The sequence below is a fragment of the Salvia miltiorrhiza genome, chromosome 6 (assembly GCF_028751815.1).
Source record: "Salvia miltiorrhiza cultivar Shanhuang (shh) chromosome 6, IMPLAD_Smil_shh, whole genome shotgun sequence".
Taxonomy (NCBI): domain Eukaryota; kingdom Viridiplantae; phylum Streptophyta; class Magnoliopsida; order Lamiales; family Lamiaceae; genus Salvia; species Salvia miltiorrhiza.
In genome coordinates, this window is record NC_080392.1 from 30619315 (window position 1) to 30635008 (window position 15694).

The window sequence follows — 15694 nt, forward strand, 5'->3', positions numbered from 1 at the left end:
TCGCGCTTGAGCAGAAAGCACCGGACAAGAATAGAGGAAATTTGTCAGATATAGGCGAGTTGAAAGATGTGCCCATTGTATTTTTTGTTTGACACTGAACGTAGAGCTTGCTCCACAACCTCTAAAGAGTAACCACACTTATAGGCAGAATTACTGCGATTTCATCCGTGTACCCCAACTTAGAATTCGAGTTAAGATCGACTAAGCTCGACGCTAAAAATCTGAGACTGATGCATAGGTGGCACTTGGATATAGTTTTGGAATAGACTGGTTAGAGGAAAACCATGCGAAGATACAATGCACGGAGAGACGAATATCTTTTCAGCAACTTGGCCGAGAACCAACTTCCTTCATTGATATTGAGAGAAAATGGAAGAAGACGCCGATCATCTCGGCACTGCAAGCAAGAAAGCTCTTGCGGAGAAAAGATACAACCGCGTACGTTATATATCTGAACCAGAGAGACGAATCCAAGGCAAATGTTGATGACGTGCCAATCGTGTGAGATTACAAAGACGTTTTCTCTGAGACTTTACCGGGATTACCCCAGGCCGAAAGCTTGATTTTACAATCGATTTAGAGCCTAGCGTTGTACCGACGTCGAAAGCGCCGTATAGAATGGCCCACTACAGAGTTGCGAGAGTTAAAGCTGCAACTCCAAGAACTTCTAGATATGGGTTTCATTCGACCCAGTGTTTCCCCGTGGGGAACACTAGTTCTTTTTGCTAAAAAGAAGGATGGAAGCTTGAGGTTGTGTATCGATTATCGAGAGTTGAATAAAGTGACGTTAAAGAATAAGTATCTGATACCCTGGATCGATGATCTATTCGATCAACTACAAGGAGCGAGCACCTTTTCAAACTTTGACATAAGAACGGGATACCATCAGCTGAAGATACGATCGGAAGATATTCCCGAAGACGGCATCGCGTATGCATTATGGCAATACTATAAACTCAATGATGTTTGGAAGATATGTCTTTCGGTTTGACAAATGCTCCGGCGATATTCATGGATCTCATGAATCGCGTTTTTCACGAATACCTATATAAGTTCGTGATAGCCTTTATAGACGATATCCTGATTTACTCGAAGAGTAAACGAGAACACGAAGAGTATTTGAGGAACGCGTTAGAAAGATTGCGAGTTGAAAAGCTTTATGCGAAGTCTAGTAAATGCGAGTTTTGGCTTGAAGAAGTCAATTGTTCTCAGCTATGTTGTTTCCGCAAGAGGAATTGACGCAGATCCAGCGAAAGTTCAAGCGGTACAGAAGTGGAGATCGCCAACCACACCGCATGAGATTCGCAATTTTTTGGAATTGGTAGGGTATTATCGACGTTTTGTTAACGGCCTTTTCGAAAATCGCTAAGCCATTGACGTACCTGCTAAAGAAAGAAGTCAAGTTCGTTTGGACGGACGAATGCGAGCGAAGTTTTCAAAAGCTGAAGAAGAGGCTTACTATTGCCCCAGCTTAGCTATTCCGAAAACGGATCAAGAGTATGCAGTTTATACTGATACATCGAAGAATGGTCCAGGATGTGCACTGATGCAAGAGTGAAAAGTTATAGCGCATGCTTCGGGACAACAGAGACCACACGAGATGAGTTATCTAACGCATGATTTAGAATTAGCAGCCGTAGTGCATGCTTTGAAAATCTGGAGACACCATTTCTATGGAGCACGGTGTGAGATATACACCGATCATAAAAGTCTCAAATATTTCTTTGAACAAAAAGATCTGAACATGCGACAACGAAGATGGCTAGAGTTTGTGAAGGATTACGATTGTGAAATAAATTATCACCCTGGAAAGGCTAACGTTGTAGCTGACGCGTTAAGCAGAGAGAATCAGGGAGAGTTAGGATTTCTCCTTACTCGAGAAGAGAACCTAATCGAAGAATTCGAGAAGATGAATTGGAAGGTAGTAATACCACCACAAACGACAGAAATAGTAATTTCTGCACTAAACGTTACACCTGACTTACGATCGAGAATAGTCACAGCATAGAGAGAAGATGAGAAGATAGAAAGTTTGTGAATAAAGATTCGAACCAAGAGAGTAGAGAATTATCAAGAGACGGCAGATAATGCCATTTTGTTTAAAGAGAGAATGTGTGTGTGCCTGATAAAGAAGAGTCGAAGAACGAAATCACGAGCGAAGCTCATGATACCCCTTACACCGTACAGGCTGAAAGTATAAAGATGTGCCAAGACTGAAACGACGCTTTGATAGGAGAATAAGAAGCGAGAGATGGCATCTTTCGTAGAAGAATGTTTGACGTGTTAACACGTGAAGGCGCCACTTTGGCAACCTTATACAATTACACCTATTAGAGACTTCCACAATAGAAGTGGGACCACATAGCCATGAATTATGGCATCGATTAGCAAAAATCGAGAGAAGAAAATCCAATAGTTGAGTAATCACTGATAGATTCTTTTAATATTAGAAACGATGTTTATGTGAGTTTTCCCTATCTCGGGGAGCATGTTATTTTCGAGTTAACAAGAACTCAAACCAAGATATATAGGACCTTATGATGTATTAGAGTAAGTAGGCCATATAGCCTATAAACTAGCGTTGCCTTTGAGCTTCGCGAACGTCCATGACGTTTTCCATGTTTCTCAATTGAGAAAGTACGTGTTTGATCCAAACCACGTCATCCATCAAGAAGAAGTGTCCCTAGAACCAGATTTGAGCTGTGAAGAGAGACCTGATGCTATTCTGGACCGGAAGATCCAGCAATTGAGGAACAAGTCGATTCCTTTGGTGAAAATCCAATGGATACATCACGGTCAAGAAGAATCAACATGGGAACTTGAAGAGAAGATGAAAGAGAAGTACCCAGAGCTTTTTCCCGAAGGTGAATAACTCAAATTTCGGGACGAAATTTTTTTTAAGGGGGGTACGATGTAACACCCCGTACTTTTCCTCATGTTGTGAGATAGTGTCTTAACACTATTGAGAGTACTGAGATATCGAAATACGAGACTTTTTTTTTATGAGCAGATAAGACAGATTGTCTTTTAAATAGAGATACGAGTGAATAAACCGATGATGGAATTAGAGTGATGAGATTTGAGAAATGAGTTGAGATAGAGATGCCGATTGAATTGAGCTGAGATTTTATTTTATTTCCAACTACCGGGAATAGAGTTACCGGATACCGAGTTATCGGAGTTTGATTATCCTATTAAGAAAATAGGAATAATAAGTTGGAAATAGAGTCGAGAAAGAAAGAGTGAGAACCTCGATGAAAATAGTCGGTTAGAGAGAGAGACGTTTAGTCTGTTTGTGTTTGCCGACTGCTTTGATGTGATGTTATGTGAAATTACGTGACTGATTGATTATGTGATTTCTGTGACGTGTGTCATTATGACCAAGTTATTATGATTTTTATTTGAGACTTTAGCACTTGGAATTTTGATTAAGTTTCCAAAGCAAGTGCGGTTTATTTTTACCGAGAAATCAAATGATGCCGGTTTATGGAAATTTTTCCTAGCATAATTTTTTTAAAATTATTTTTCCTACGAGGAGGAATATTATAATTGAGTGAGTGCACTAATATTAGTGCTATAATTATTTTATTTGATCACATGAATAATTATGCTATGGTATTTTATTAATGAGTAACATTTCCATAAGTATTGTGATTATTATTTAATCATCCTTCTCACATTAATATTTTAATTTTCCAAGCATGTGACTAATTACCAAAATTTACCAAGTGTAGAGATTGAGAGTGTAGAGATTAGGCATTTAATGCCATATATTCTCAAAGATATCAAATCTTTACTTAAGATTTACAAATCTTTCATAAGATTTCCAAATCCATTTCATATCTTGCAAATTTCTCTCTCTCCTTTCCTCCCTAACTTTCGACCACCACCTCTCTCCCTTCTCTCTCACATTTCCTCCATTGTCAACCATGGGAGAAACCTTCGAAGCTTCACCAAAATATGCCAAACACATAAATCACCAACAAAATCCCACCTAAACACCTCCTATCAACTTGAATTCAAGAGAATCCTTGAAGATTGGCTTCAAGACTAGAGAGAGAAAGTTTGATATTTGGTGTAAACTTGGGTAAGTGATCTCTATATTCATAGATTAGACTTGTATGAGATTGTATGTGAGTATTCTTGAGAGTTTGAAGCAAGAAAATCACCCCCTTCATTTTTTTCTAAATTTTCGAAAATTTGGGTCTTCACCCCTTCAAAAAATTTTCTTTTTCTTTTCTTGATTTGGGGTGAAAAATGAGTTTTATATGATGTTTGGTGATGATTGATGGGTGTTGTGAAGTATATGCTTAGAGATGTGAAAGTTCGATGGAGTTTAGTTTACCCAAAATTGGGAACTTTTGAGTTGATGATTCAAATGATGAATTGATGATGTAGATGAGTCCATGAGATATATATGATGATGATTGATGGAGTAAATTGAGTATATGATGTCAATTGATGATTTTGATATGAGTTAGTTTACTAAAATTAGGGCTATGTGTATCTATGCTCTAATTTGTAAATTGATGGAGTATATGTGAGTTTAATTGGTTAATAATGATAGATCTATGAATGGATTAAAGATTCATAGGTGTTTGTAAAATTTTCAAAGAGTTTAGTTTAATAAAAATTAGGACTTTTGGTTTATGTGTCTATTAAGTGATTTGACTTAAGATATATGAAATTGAGCATGATATTAGTGTTTTAATATGTTTGATTAAGTCTATTGTAAGCTAAGTAAAATTTGGACTTAGTTTAGTTTGAGTGAGTTTTTGAGTTTTCATATTTGGAGAGGTCAATGAATGATAAAATGAGGTCTAATTGATTTATGATCATTATGTGAACGTTTGTCATGCTTTTGTTAAGAGTTTGCGTTGATACGTGAGTTATCATTAGAGTTTAGTTTACATGATAAAAAGGGGATTTATATGTGTAAAATGAGTTATATGATGTATGAGGTCATTAATGAGTGTTCGGGCAATTTTGAGCATGAGAATGAAAAGAGAATTGAATTGGTGCGTTCGTTGAAACGTTTCCCTTGAGATTTGAGTTAAGATGTAAAATAGGAGAGTTAATTTGAGTATGATGAGTATTATAATGTTTTTGAATGTTTGTGAGTCTCTGAGCACCCCTGTAAAATTTCAAGCCATTTGGACTTCATTTACTATTTTTATAAAATACAAAACTTAAACTGCACATTTCTACCGAGAGTTGCAGAGAACAGGGGAAAGAGTCATTATTTTCAGTGGCTTCCTGTGTAATCTATCCTTCCAAATTTTTATGGTAATAAACTTATTGTGTTAGATAGATATCCACCAAATTTGAGCCCATTTTGACAACATTTACTATTTTTCAAAAATCAAAGTTTTCGATTACTCAAAACTGCCGAATATGGTAGACTGTAGTAAAACAGTCATATCTCCCAAACCACTTGGAGTTTTTGACTCTACTTTTTTTTATATGAAACTAGACTGGAAGACCTTTATTTTAGTATGAGTCTCGAGTCCAGAAGATGTCGGAGTCAGAACTGGTTAATTTTTGAAGTTGAGTCAGTGTGTAAACAGAGCATGTTTTGATGATGTTTGATTGTATTTTCTTATGTGCCTTACGTGTTTGTGTTGCCTATGTGTTTGAGTGAAAATTAGACGAGTCTGATATGAGAGATGAATCGAGACTTAGAACCATGATTTTCTTGAAACCTATCCTTGAGCTTAAGGATTTGAGATGAGTGGAGAGTCTATATAGAGTTGAATAAGGAGCTGGAATGTGAGATGGAGCAAGAGTTAAGGCATGAGATTTGTTAATGAGTTTCTAATCGAGATTCATTTTATGACATGAACCTTCGATGATGATGATGATCCCTGAAGACACGAGCAGAGCAAGGAAGTAAGTAACTCCGCTTTGACGGGAGATTTTGAGTAAGGTCTTCAGGTGGGCAATATTTTGAGTATATGTTTATCATATGAGCCTTCTAAAATGATTTTATGATGTTATGAGATTAACAAATGTTTTGAGATAAATGATATTTGAGAACTGTTTGACTTGCCAATTTTTGATGTTAAGCTTGTGTGTTACCCTCTACTGATGAGACGAATTCGGTCCTGCCACAAGCGGAATTTTGTGCACAGAGGTGACTGTGAGCCGTCTTCGGGTCGGCCGGTCACGGTACTTGAGAGGGAGGCCTACTTCTCAGTACCTTAATTATGATGATGAGTTGTAGATGCGGTACATACATGTTGATTACTTTGTCTGCAGACACTTATTTATGATGTTGATTATGAAAACTGCATGCACAGATTCTTTTAATGCTAGCTTATTTATGTGTATTGCTGAGATGTGGCAAGCTTCAAACTTATAGCTCTAAGAGCACCTTTCTTGTTTTTCGGCATTTGCCCACTGAGTATTATGTACTCACGCCCTGCATGTATTTCTAAATGTGCAGGCTAAGCGAGGAGTGAGATTGGTTTGGTGCTGGTGGGGGATCGTTAGATGACGTATTTACTTTATCGTATTTCCTTTTTAACGATAAAGTCTTGATGTGGAATTACTTTGAACATGAATCAAGTAATATACTCACGGTTATGTGTCTTCATACATATAATCGGTTCGCCTTTTGCTGCGATACTCTGCATATTATGTTTCCTTATGAAAAATAAGCTATACCTGTTTTGTTTTTGTTCGTGAAATTTCTGATAATTAAAAAGTTATAACGACGTTGACAATTTTACCCTTGGGTTCATTTATGATGATTTTCCTTAGCATTCTTTAATGCGAGCTTCCGCTTGATGTTCGACCTATTCTTCTTATCTTTTATTCTTTTAAAAATAGTCGTATCGATACTCGTACCCCACTATCACTAGTGTCGGGAATCGGGCTGCGACAGGTACGCGGTGGAGGGTCTTGTGGCAAGGCCACCTGGGGCTCAGGTGCATCGGCGAGTATCTCAGCGGGCAGAGGCGTCCCTACCTGCACGTAGTCTCCTGGGAGAACATAGGGTCCTAGAGGGGCGCTGCCCCACAAGGTGAAGCAGGCCTGAAGCTCCGCTACGAAGCTAGGGAAGTCTCCCACTAGGTTGTGGTAATTCTCCCGTGGGAAGATATAGTAGGCTGAAATCTGCTTAGCCCATCCCTGCCACTCAGAGGGTATCAGCAGGATCAATCTCTGGATGCCGTCGTACCCTGACACACCGTACACACTCGCCTCGACCCAATGTCGATGGAAACCGGCGAGGAACTGCCCAATGTTATCCCCGTGACATGGGGCATAGGTGCGGTAGGACCGCTCGACTTCCTCTGGACTAGCCCACGAGGGTAAAGGTCGTCGTCGTGTAAAGACAGTTCTCGCCATCTAACGAAAGAAAGGAAAAAAAAAATCTATCGTCAACTCACAGTAAAACGCGGCATGCAACTTAAATCGGTAAGGTTCTAAACGTCTATACTGGGTCATCAAAAATTCGATTCGAAGATCATAACTCGTAAAATCTAGTCATCACAACATCATCTAAATCTAGCTTTCAGGCACTTGTCATAGAGGTGATCTAAATCAAATTCTCAAGCACAAAATCATAACTTGCATTAAAGAGGTCCAGACTTTGACAATCAAAAAGTTCTAGTGTTGTCGTCTACTGATCTTAAAGCTTATCATGCGGTGATGATGTACTCTTCTATGTTTTATCGTGAAGTGAGTATGTGTCTATCTTAATAGTTCTAAGTCCTTGTGATTCATACAACAATCATACTTATTCATGTTTCACGCATTTCAAGAAATCAACAAAAACTTGAAAGTACTCACCATAAACAAACGTCGGTTGAGCGTGTCGAGATGTAGTGCCAAGCTTTTGTCGAATAGTTCATGAGCATGTTGACTTACTTAATCTAGACTCGACTTAGAAGGAATGACTAGTAATCAGAGCAGAAGAACCTCGCTCTGATACCACTTTTTTGTCACGGCCGCGCCCGCTAAGGATAGCGAGTTCGGGGAAATCGCGACAAAAGGGGAGGGGATTTAGGAGCGGGATTAGAAAGGGGCATATCTAACCTCTTGATGACTCAACATTATATAAGACAACAATTTAAGAACAACAGATATTGATGGAGGTCAAAGGGGAAACATAATATTACCCAAACGGGTATTTGAGGACACTGTTGAATAGTACATATTGTTTGACGAATATCATGATATCTAGCAAATCAGTGTATGCAGCGGAATAACAACAACTCAGGCATATGTATGAAGACATATACCCTGCTCTGATGTACTCGTCCTAGCTCGACAAAAGCTCCACTTGCACACCACATTCCCGATCATCGCTCAACCTGCACATTTAGAAATACATGCAGGGCTAAGCACAAAGGTACTTAGTGGACACATGCCGAAATATACATACATACATACATTTTATTGTCAAGCCCTTCAACAGTAGTAAGATACGAGGGTTTTCCTTTAAAGACTCGTATTTACCAAAATATCATTTCTTTAATAAATATCCCGCGCAGGCATTTTAACATCATTAATCACCATATCAGTAACTCGTACCGAGAGGTAGGCCTCCCTCTACGGACACTATGATCGGCCAACCCGCTAGATGACTCACGATCACAAGGGTGTACACTAATTCCGAAGGGATTTGCGGTCCCATTCAGAATCCGAATTCGATTAGCATCAGATAGGTAATTAACAACAAAACATAAAGCATTTAGGCATTGACAATATCATTCAAAAATCATAGGCATAAAGTTGTAACAATTCTATAATATGGTTTTAGTTTTCGTAAGAAAGCCTCACCTTGTAGTGGTGACTCACGTCTAAGCCTTAAACTCTTTGCGTTCAACCTTAATTGAAAAGAATAACGCAAGGTCTTAGACCGTGGAGAATCTAACATAAATGAGGATGCGTAATGTAATTATGCATGGCTCATATTCTGTTTATTAGACTAAGGTGATACTAAGGGAAATCTTATCTCTAGTCATTGTATTAAAGCAATTAAACCAACTAGGTTTCGTCTCGTGAGATCTAGTGATTACTATATTGATTCGTTTTCATTAGGGTGTTCTAAACGGCCATTTTAAGAAAATAGAAACTCCCTTCGTGTAAGCAAGGGGAAAAGAAGTATAACGATTCAAACACCCAAAGTTCTTCTCTCTTTCTCTCTCTGCGATCTGCTCTGCTTTGGAAGTCAGCTCTGGCTTCTAGCTCAGCTCTGGCCTGTAAAAACAGCTCTGCTCGGGCATTTCAGATCTGTTCGGACATTTTAGCTCTGCTCGGACATTTCAGCTCTGCTTGGCCTTTCAGCTCAACTCGGCCTTCTCAGCTCTGCTCGGCATTTCAGCTCTGCTTGGCATTTCAGCTCTGCTCGGCATTTCAGCTCTGCTCGGCATCTCAGCTCTGCTCGGCATTTTAGCTCTGCTCGTCATTTCAGCTCTGCTCGGCATTTCAGCTCTGCTCGGCATTTCAGCTCTGCTCGGCATTTCAGCTCTGCTCGGCATCTCAGCTCTGCTCGGCATCTCAGCTTAGCTCGGCCTTTCAGCTTAGCTCGGCCTTTCAGCTCTGCTCGGCATTTCAGCTCTGCTCGGCATTTCAGCTCTGCTCGGCATTTCAGCTCTGCTCGGCATCTCAGCTCTGCTCGGCATCTCAGCTTAGCTCGGCCTTTCAGCTCAGCTCGGCCTTTCAGCTCAGCTCGGCCTTTTAGCTCTGCTCGGCCTTTCAGCTCAGCTCGGCCTTTCAGCTCTGCTCGGCCTTTCAGCTCAGCTCCCACTCAGCGATTCGGGGCAACACTCACGGGTTTCTTCATGTAAAACACAGATCTTACTATTCTACCTATGTGAGCATGCTGTGCTTGTTCAAGTTCATCTACGTTTTAAGTCTAAGGTTCTCGTCGTTTAAAGTTTCAAGCCGTGGGTTCTACCGGAAAAGTGACCTATCATGTTTCTATGAGCGTGTGTTTCATGCTGAAAAGAGTAGTAACAAAGGTCGAGAGTTACCTGTTGTCGCGCGCTTTGGTCGGACAAGCACGATGGTTCCTCGCTTCTTCGATCGTCGAGGTTCAAACTGGAATGAAAGCTATGTTCTTAGGCTTGAAAACAAATGGAAGAGAACACGGCGAAGGGAGGAAAAAGGCCGTGTCTTACCTTGAAAGTGCAGCGAGGATCTTGGTCTTCTCTTCTCCGTGGAAGGCGTTGAGAGAGTGATGGGGCTCTTGCTGTTGCTGCTGGATTTTCAGAGTGCCGAAGGGAGAAGGGGTGGCACAAAGGGGTTGAAGGGGAGTTTAAATAGGAGAGCTCGGCTGGTGCACTCGAGTGCCTAAGGGGGAGGGCTCGGCTGGTAGCCCTGCCATGCGTGGAGTAGGGGAGACTCTTCGGTTGCTCGCCCAATGGAGGGGCTGCTGCTGCTGCTGTCGTGCTGAGCTCGGCAGGCGTGGAGGTGGAGTGTGGCTCTTCGGCTGCTGCCCAATGGGAGGAGCTGCAGCTGGCGTGGAAGTTGAGGGGGCGCTGCTGTTGTGTAGGGCTGCAAGGATAGCCTAGTCTACTCGGCTCTGGTTGGGCAGCGCTGGCGTGGAAGTTGAGGGGGCGCTGCTGCCACAGCACACGTCCCTTCTCCTTTTCCTTTGCTTCACTCTTCCTTCTTGATTGGGTGCTGGCATGTGTAGGCGTGAGTATGGGTAGGTGGAGTGTGAGGGATTAAAAGGGTGTGATTAAATAAATCCTTCAGTGTTGGTCGTCCTGTTATTTAAAATACTGGCTCTGTGTCTTGCAATATCGTATCTAACAATTAAATTAAATCCGTAGATTTAATTTGCTCGTTGTTCTAATACATAAATTAAATCCGTAGATTTAATTAGCCCCAGAGTCGGAAATAATTCACGACTAAGTAACAATATGAAATAAACTTCATCTCGATTAATAAATAACACAACTTTGCTAAGTTGGTTATAACTTGTATTAATAATCATTCATCAACTCAAAGATTCTCATCGCGGTCTTAAACGCGCAAAAAATAAATAAAGCATACTGTTAACTAGGTGACTTTGTCAACAAGATTCATAAATTCAGAAACATAATAGAAAACATAAAACTTCAATTACTGCAGATAGGTAAATAAACACACAATACTGTAATTAAAATACTGATAAAAGAGCGGGTTACTACAACTTACCACTAAGACTGAGTTCTTGTTGTGAGACGTAGGAGCGTGTATTGTTTGTACTGGGCATACACAAGTATTTTGCCCGCACCGCACGACGGGTGTGTGTCAAAATTGGCGCCGTTGCCGGGGAGTGACACGCAACAATTTTGTTCCCCCCTTATTCCATTTTCTGCTACTGGTGTATGCGTGGAACTCGTAGAGCTGCAAGAGCATTGGTGTTTGATCCAGATATTGATCGTACAGAAAGACGACTGCGCGCAGGAGCACGAATAGCGAGACACGAAGCTGTGGCAGAGGCTGAACAGGCAGAAGCCGTACCGGAGCAGACCCTCAGACAGTTGGCATACCCAACTAATCTCAACCTGAGGCCGAACGGAATCACCTTACCCGCAAATCCGTTCGCTCCTCGTCGGTATGACATGAAGCCCTCATTGCTTCAGATCTTACCGAAGTTCAATAGATACCAAGGAGATGGCCCTCATACTCATCTCCAAGATTTTGAGATGACAATCATGCACCAATCAAATGATGAGCAGCAAGAGTATGTCAAGTTGATACTCTTCCCTTTTACCTTGGTGGACAATGCAAGAAGATGGCTGTATGACGTACCCGAAGGCAGTGTCACTACATGGGCACAACTGCAACAGGCATTCTTGGAAGAATTCTTCCCAGCATCACGAGTGGAGCGGATGAGATGGGATATCCGCAGCATAAGGCAAGATGGGCTAGAATCCTTCTACGAATACTGGACAAGATTCAAGAGAATGTTAAGCAACTGTCCTCATCACCAAATCTCTCCAAAAGATCAGGTGGAGAGTTTTGTAAAGGGCATGCGGAGGAATGATCGCAGTTTGGTCCTAGCAACCTGTAATGGATCGTTGATGAGTAAGACTCCGTTGGAGATCTTCCAATTGTTGGGCACCATGGCAGAAGAATCACGCGATGAAGGGCATGAAAGGAATCTGGAAAAACTAAGGAGAGCTGAAGAGAAGGAGGAGATGTCCAAACTGGAGAAAACCATGGAGAAGAGCATGAACGAACTCAAGGAACTACTGTCGGGCTTGACTATACTGAAGAAGATTCGCCAGTGTGGCCTTTGCGATGCCACCGGACATCAATCTGAAAATTGTCCCAATTTTGGCGAAGATATTGTCGATGTCAATGCCATCGGAGGACATGATGGGAATCCACGGAAGTATGATCCTTATGCAAACACTTACAATCCAGGGAGGAGAGATCACCCTAACTTTCGATGGAAGCAAGATGGTCAGCCCCAATGGCAGAACAATATGGGCGCACCGATACAACATCCCCAGTATAATCAGAACCAGCATCAACAACAGTACCAGTTGGGACCACCTCAACACCACAACCAGAATCAACAACAACCCCCTTATCAACCACCACATCGGAGAGCACCTTGGGAAGAAGCCATTGAAAGCATGGCTAAGGAGAGCGAAAAATTTCTTGCCGGAATGAACCAAACCAACCAGCAAATTAGTCACTTGACTAAAGCAGTGGCCAAACTGGAGGAGAACGCTGGTAAACTCCCAGCCATGGGAATCAACCCCAGAGAACATGCCCAAGTTGTGCTAACTGAGTTTCCTGAGGGAGAGGAAAAGGAAGAAGAGTTGTTAGCAGAGGCTGAATTGCTTCGAGGAAACTGGAACAAGAATGGTAAAGGTCCAACTGATGAACAAGCTGGAGGTAGCAATCCAACCGACGCACCCTACCCAGGACGCCGGAGACGGAAAGCTAAAGAGAAGGAAGCAAGTGAAATGATGAAGATGTTTCAAAAGGTTGAATTGAGCATACCTCTACTCGATGCTATCAGGCAGATTCCTAAGTATGCCAAATTCTTGAAAGACCTTTGTTCAAGAAAAGTCAAGATGGAGGAAGAAGTCCGTTACGTGATGGGAGAGAGTGTCTCGGCAGTGATCCAACGGAAGTTGCCCACGAAGAGGAAGGATCCCGGGATGTTCACCATTCCGTGCAACATTGGTGGAACAAACATGGAATGGGCCATGATGGACTTGGGAGCCTCGATCAATGTGATGCCATTGGCTGTGTACAAGAGATTGAATATTGGTGAGATGAGGAACACCCGTGTGGTCATACAGTTGGCCGACAGATCCAACGCTTACCCTGAAGGAGTGGTGGAGGACGTACTGATCAAGGTTGGAGATTTAATCTTCCCAGCTGACTTCTATGTTCTGGACACCGGACCCGAAACAGGAGAGAAAGCTATACTATTGGGAAGGCCATTCATGATGACCGCTGGAACTAAGATCGACATAAAAACCGGAATTTTGACATGTGAGTTTGATGGAGTCCAAGTGGAGTTCAACATCTATGAGACCATGAAGAGGAAACAAGCAATGGAAACTGTGGACATGATCGATGTGTTTGAGCCCTTGGTACAAGAACAGGGAATCGCTTTTGGTTCCAGGGATACCACAGAGAAAGTAATTCAGTATGGTCTGACTGATCGAGATGCAGAACATATGGAGGATGATGAGATGAAGAAAGCCATCATGGAGCTTTACTCTCTCCGAGAAAGTACTTTGGAAGCCGAGGTGGAGGTAGATCAGAAGATCAAGGAATTAATTCAGGAGGTCTATCTAGCTGGAGGAACGGAGGCAAGAAAACCGGAGTTGTTGGCTCAGTATGGGCAGAACGAGAAGCTGTTGCCTTCAATCCAGAAGGCACCCATTTTGGAGCTCAAGCAACTACCTAAGCATTTACAGTATGCTTATTTGGGACCAGAAGAGAAACTACCAGTTATCATCAGTGCTGATCTAACCGTTGCGCAGCAAGATCGATTGGTCAGAGTATTACGAGAGAACAGGGAAGCCATCGGTTGGACCTTAGCTGATATAAAAGGCATCAGTCCCACGGAGTGCATGCATCACATTTACCTTGAGGAGGGAGCCAAACCCGTTCGAGATTCTCAAAGGAAGATGAACCCGGTCATGAAGGAATTGGTACTGAAAGAAATTCTTAAGCTGTTGGAATTAGGAATAATCTATCCCATATCCGATAGCCAATGGGTGAGTCCAGTTCATGTCGTACCGAAGAAGTCGGGAATACAGGTTGTGGAGAATGATCAAGGCGAGCTTGTCCCCACTCGATTGCAAATAGGATGGAGAGTTTGCATTGACTACAGGAAGCTGAATGATGCGACCAGGAAGGACCACTTCCCATTACCCTTTATCAACCAGATGCCGGAAAGATTGGCTGGTAATGCCTATTACTGTTTTCTCGACGGATATTCCGGATACATGCAAATTTTTGTGGCACATGAAGACCAGGAGAAAACCACTTTCACCTGCGTATTTGGAACATTTGCATACCGGAGAATGCCGTTCGGATTATGCAATGCACCGGGAACCTTTCAACGGTGCATGATGAGCATATTCTCCGATCTACTAGAGAATTGCATTGAAGTCTTCATGGACGACTTCACCGTATATGGTAGCTCTTTCGACACATGTTTGAAGCATCTAGAGCTTGTATTAAAAAGGTGTGTGGAGAAGAGCCTGGTCCTTAAATATGAAAAATGCCATTTTATGGTAAGGGAAGGAATAGTGCTGGGGCACGTGATTTCAGAAAGGGGAATTGAAGTGGACAAGGCGAAGGCTGATTCCATCGCCAAATTGCCCTACCCGACAACAGTAAAGCACATACGGGCCTTCCTTGGCCATGCAGGTTTCTACCGGCAATTTATCAAAGATTTCGCCAAGATTGCCCAACCCATGACCAGACTTCTTCAACAAGATGTGCCGTTCGAGTTTGATGATGACTGTAAGGAAGCATTCTCAATTTTGAGAAACAAGTTGGTGTGGGCCCCCATTATTCAACCTCCGGTTTGGGACTTACCGTTCGAGATCATGTGTGATGCCAGTAACCACGCCGTTGGAGCAGTACTGGGATAGAAGAAAGGCAAAGAGAGTTGCGTGATCTACTACGCATCCAAAACACTGAATCCGGCATAATGCAGCTATACCACTACTGAGAAAGAACTCTTGGCAGTAGTGTTTGCCATAGAGAAGTTTCGTTCCTATCTTTTAGGAACGAAAGCGGTGGTCTACACGGATCATGCTGCGTTGAAGTATTTGATGGCCAAAAAGGAATCCAAACCTCGACTCATCAGGTGGATCTTACTGTTACAAGAGTTCAACATAGAAATAAGGGACAAGAAAGGAGCTGCAAATCTCGTGGCGGATCATTTGAGCAGGTTGCAACTGGAAGAGGATGATGGTATGCCCATTACCGATACCTTTCTAGACGAGAAGTTATACTCCATGAGCACCCTAGAGGAAGAAGAAGAACTGTATGCTCTGACCAAGCATGAGCCCTGGTATGCTGATATAGCTAATTATCTGATTACTAAAGAGTTACCCCCAGGATTGACAAGGTTCGAACAAAGGAAGTTACTTGTGCAAGCACGATTTTACTACTGGGAGGATCCATATCTTTGGAGGACTAGAGCAGATCAGGTCATACGGAGATGCATACCTGAGGATGAGCACGCCCAAATTTTGGACAT

The 15694-nt window shown here is 42.1% G+C and overlaps 1 long non-coding RNA gene across 1 annotated transcript; it reads left to right on the forward strand.

Annotated features, from left to right (window-relative positions):
- Positions 1-3839: 3839 nt before the first annotated feature.
- Positions 3840-6878, forward strand: LOC130989053 (uncharacterized). The gene is made up of 3 exons (XR_009090429.1): positions 3840-4087; positions 5871-5934; positions 6446-6878. It is a non-coding gene; the product is annotated as an uncharacterized LOC130989053 (long non-coding RNA).
- The last annotated feature ends 8816 nt before the right edge of the window (positions 6879-15694 follow it).